Source organism: Oratosquilla oratoria, chromosome 36, assembly GCF_046742065.1.
Source record: "Oratosquilla oratoria isolate Oo_2021 chromosome 36, ASM4674206v1, whole genome shotgun sequence".
NCBI classification, from domain to species: Eukaryota; Metazoa; Arthropoda; class Malacostraca; order Stomatopoda; family Squillidae; genus Oratosquilla; species Oratosquilla oratoria.
This window is the reverse complement of record NC_134812.1, coordinates 41,521,638-41,527,246: the sequence shown is the minus strand read 5'-3', so window position 1 is coordinate 41,527,246 and position 5,609 is coordinate 41,521,638.

The window sequence follows — 5,609 nt, the reverse complement described above, 5'->3', positions numbered from 1 at the left end:
CTTTTTCTTCTTTCAAGGAACTGTTTATTATGCTGTGTATTTTGTCTGCCAGTTCATTTCAGCATACTTTCAAAATCCAGTTTGCTATTTCATCTGGTCCATGCAATTTTCTGACATCAAGATTACTCAAGTGTTTCATTATTTCATTCTTTGTTACTTCTATTTCTTTCATAGGGTGGACTTTCTCTTCCCATTCGATCTCTCCAGGTTGTATGTTCTCCCTTGTAAACACTGATTTAAAATGATTGTTCATAATTTCTGCCATTTCTATTTCCTCTTGTGTATTCAACTCCTCCTTGTCTTAAAATCTCCAAATCTTGTTTGTTTTTCAGTTTGTTGTTTACAAATCTATAAAATAGTTTTGGTAGATCTTTACATTTTTCAATGACATCTTTTTCATATATTTTTTTTCTCTCTGCACACTTGTACATATTCATTTCTATAACAAGTATATATTTTCCATTTTTCAGGTCTTTTGTATTTCTTTCATTTTGTCCAAGCTTTATCTCTTTTGTCTTTTAACTCCCTACAACTTTTGTTGTACCAGCACTTTACATATTCTTTTTCTTGTTTTTGTCTTGAAACATATTTTTGTCAAAATATTCCATTTCTCTTCCACTGTTGTTTCCTCTTTGTATATTCTTTCCCAGTTTTCTTTTTGAAAGAATTCTCTTATTCTATCAAAATTTGTTTTTTCATACATCATTCTTCCTTTTCTATATTGTTAATTTCTTTTCATGTATTTTTCCTCGTTTAGTTCCAGTTCAATCAATATGTTGTCACTTTTATTTATTGGTGTCTTATATTCAATCTTGTCCACTATTTTAGGTTCAGATGTGATTATTAGGTCTAGTCTCGATGGTTCTTCTTCATTTCTATACCTAGTGTTCTCTTGTATCCATTGTGTCATTGTGTGGTCAATAATCATCTCGAGTAGAACATTTCCCCATGAGTCGTCTCCATCCTTTACTGTCATCTCTTCCCAGCAGACTTCTTTGCAATTAAAGTCGCCCATCATAACTATTCTTCCACCATCTTCCATTATCTTATTGAATGTTATCCTTGTGTCTTCTAACATACTTTTATGTTTGTGGAGGCACATAATTTATCATAAACTTTCTGCTCTTCTTATCTCTGTCTTCCACTTCCATCATAATCATCTCTACTGAATTCTTTCCATATGTGACACTCCTCATATTTATACCTTTCTTAGTCAGGAACATAACTCCACCCCCTTGTTTTGTCTCTCTGTTTCTAATCCAATAATCATATGCATCATGTCCTACAATGTTGGGTGGTAGTGGACCTTTTAATTTTGTTTCTACAATTCCCATTATGTCCGGTTCTTTTTCCTTCAGATAATCATTCAGTTCATTCAATCCTTTTATTAATCCATATATATTTGTGTAAGACACTCTTAATTTTCTGCTACTTGCATTGTATTGTCTGTTTCCCTTTTGTTTTTCTCTGGTATGGCCCATCTCCTCACTTTCATATTCACTACTCTCCAATAGAATTTCTCTTTTTCTGTTTCAGTTTTGTTCTCGTTTTTTTTTCTTAGCTTCTTCTCTTTTCATTTTTTCCTCTTCTCTTTCCTCTCTATTCATTTCTCTTTTTATCCATATCTTTTTATATTGTTCACTGTTTGCTAGTTTCCCTGTATTTGCTAAGATGTTCTCTGCTGTCGTTTGTGACCTGAATTAAATCTTAATTGGTCTGGTCTTATCTGTACTATATTTTGTGAGTCTACACATCTCTTCAACTTGTTTCATGATTTCAGGTTCATCCTCCTGAACTAATTCTCGTAAACTGCTTACTTTTTCTTTTTCCTCCTTGATTCTTGTGGTTCTATTAAGATCATACTTCTCTTCCATTACTAATATAATAATACATTTCTTTTTATCTGCTAAGTCTCTTACTACATTCTCCTTCTGTCTCATCACTTTAATAACTGAGTCTTCAGTTTGTTCTTTCCTTTGCTGTTTAATTATGTCAATAAATGCAACTTTACTGCTCTCTTGGATTTTTTTTTCATCCCTGTGATTCTTTTGCTATGGACTCTTTATTCTCTTTGTTCTTCTTTTTTAATTCCTCATTCTCATGTTTTACTTCTTTTAACTGTCTTTTTAATTCTTCTATTACTTTAGTTAGGTTTTTGTTCACCTTCTCTAATTCTTCCAATTTGTCAACTCTGCGCAATCTCTGCCAATTTACCGAATCTACTCTCCCAATGTTCGGTCATTTTCTGCAGTTTTTCCACTAGTCTTGCTAATCGGGGGAGGTTGGTATTCCCCCCCCCCTCATTAAATCCCTGGAAATTATTATCCTCACTTTCCATTGTGCTGCTCTTATCTATATTTCTAATCTTTACATTTTTGTTAGTCCCTTCATCGTCACTAAATTGACGTTTGTTTATATGGCGTCTGCCTGACTGGACCAAGTCCTCTCCTTCCTCATTTTGCTTCCATTTCCTTCAGTAATTCCTCCCCTTCTCCTTTTTCCTCACCTTCCCACTACACCACGAGCTTTCCCCTTCCCTGTAAATACAATAAGGTTCTTCCTTGATGTTGAGATCCACGAAAATTTCACTTTTTCTTCGGAACTCTAATCTTCGCCGTCCATCCGACGAATGTGTGTGTGTGTGTGTGTGTGTGTGTGTGTGTGTGTGTGTGTGTGTGTGTGTGTGTGTGTGTGTGTGTGTGTGTGTGTGTGTGTGTGTGTGTGTGTGTGTGTGTGTGTGTGTGTGCATGTATATGTGTATTTGTTTGTGTATTTGTGTGGAGATGAGTGGGTGGGTGGTTGTGGGTGTGTAGGTGGATGTAGATTCCTACAGGAAAAAAGAAGAGATACAGAGAGAACGACCCTCTCGAAGGAAAGTAAACACACACATACACACACACACACACACACACACACACACACACACACACACACACACACACACACACACACACACACACACACACACACACACACACACACACAACGTGCTAAATACAAGGCAATTTGGATTCAGACAAGGACGATCATGCGTCACCAATTTGATATGTTTCTATTCAAGGCTAATAGATATAATACAAGAAAGAGATGGATGGGCTGATTGTGCATTTCTGGACTTGAAAAAGGCTTTTGACAAAGTACCACACAAAAAGTTGCTTAAGAAATTAGAAACTGAAGGAGGAATACAGGGCAAACTGCTTAAATGGATGGAAAACTTTTTGCAAGAAAGAAAAATGAGAGTGGTGATAAGAGATAAACACTCAGGATGGGATGAAGTAATAAGCGGTGTCCCACAAGGAACAGTTCTGGCCCCAATAATGTTTGCTATATATATTAATGATATGGATGAAGGAATTAAAAGTTATATGAGCTTCTTTGCAGATGATGCAAAACTGTTGAAAAAAGTAAAAACGGATGAAGATTGTGAGTCACTACAGAATGATCTGAACAAAGTACAGGAATGGAGTAGGAAGTGGGAGATGGAGTTCAATACAAAAAAGTGTAGTATAATGAAATTTGAAAAAAGCAAAAACAGAATAACAGGAGCATATAAATTGGGAGAAGAAGGAATAAAAAAAGTAGAGAATGAGAAGGACCTGGGAGTCATTGTTATGAATAATATGTCACCTGAGAAACATATAAATAAGATTTTTGGAGAAACTTATAATTTGATAAGAACAATCAAAGTGGCATTTGCATACCTGGATGAAGAAATGGTGAAGAAAATTCTAACCACTCTGATAAGACCAAAATTGGAATATGCAGCAACAGTATGGTCACCAAGTACAAAAAAATGTATAAAAAAACTTGAAAGAATACAAAGAGCAATTACAAAATTGGCACCAAAACTCTCAAAACTATCATATGAAGAGAGACTAGCAAAACTTGAACTACAGACATTAGAGCAAAGAAGAGAGAGAGGAGATTTGATAGCTATTTACAGAATCATGAAAGACATAGAAGTTATTGATAAAGAGAATCTGATAAAATGGGATGATGGAAACACAAGAGGACACGGAAGGAAAATCAAGAAGGACAGCTATAGAAGAGGTCTTAAAAAAGAACAGCTTTCCTCACAGAGTAATAGACAGTTGGAACAAGTTGGATGAAAAAATAGTGTGTGCAAGAACAATACATGAATTTAAAAATAGTTTAGATAAAATGAGATATGGAGACGGGACCTCACGAGCGTAGCTCTCCTTCCCGTGAAATACAACTAGGTAAATACACACAGGATACATACACACACACACACACACAACACACACACACACCACACACACACACACACACACACACACACACGACACACACACACACAAACACACACAAACACCAAACCGTGGGGCCGGGTAACATATAAAAGTAATACATAACACGAAAGAAGGTGTTTTTCGATTCCACACACTTTTTTTATTGGCTCCTTACACGTGGGTAACTGATTACCTGAACTGTAGGTGTACGATTAACAAGGAGTTTTTATCATTTTTGGAGTGTATAGACCCAAGAAACTGCTTTTAATAAATAGAGACATGAAGGAGTGGTTTTGGCTTTTGTATCCGAGACTTGCACGGAAAATTCAAGGCATATACACAAGCAACATCACTACACAAACACACAAACTACACACGCACACCAAAACCCTCCACAAACCCATCATTAAAACACAACAATCAGTACAACACACACAATAACAAGCACATTGAATTTAAAACTAAGGCCTGACAACCAGCATACATCATCCTTGTTTGTCACTCAAAACTAAAACTAACCTCATGAGTAAGTTTAACAATGATGTGGAACCTTCCCGTTTTGGTTTACACCTCGAAGACAAAAATTAGATGAAATACTGACTCAAAATGCCCTAAGTACTGGCTGTCATGACAGAGAATACCAGGCAGAAGACAGATCGGGTTTTGAATACACACACACACACACACATGAACACAAGCCAAACACACACAGCCAACACAGTATATAAAATATAGCCCAATAACCCCAACATTTGACCATAAAACAACAAAAATCAACAACACCATTACACAACAAATATAGAAGACACAAAAAAAAAAACACACGCAAAAACAAACATCCCAAAAAAAACCAAAAAAAGAACAAAACAAAAAAAACAAAAAGAAAAGCACTCAAATTCACAAAAGTGTTTTATATATATAAATTTTTTACTGAAATGTAATAAATAATTATCATTAACTATTTAGGAACAGGATCCAACTGTCACCGAATCACCATTAAGTCCTAGAAACAGACTGGGGTACAACGGCGGTAAGCCACAGAAACTGGTGCCCTATCCAACGAAAATCACTGTCACTAAACATATGAATCAGTTTTCCATAAAAAAAAGCGTTAGATTCAGAGGTTTGTTATACAGGGTCTTTAAAGATTCTAGGGAACATTGAAGCCATTCAAAAAGTGACCAAACTTTTCATGATGCATCAGACACTAAACAGATGGTTTCACAAACACTGATCTAAATAAGGCTTCAATTTTGGAAGTTATGGTAGATCAACTTTTTCAAACCGTGTTTTAATGCTAGGAATAAAACTCCCTCAAGGTAGGTGCAATGTAAGTTGTCATCCGAAAGCATTAAG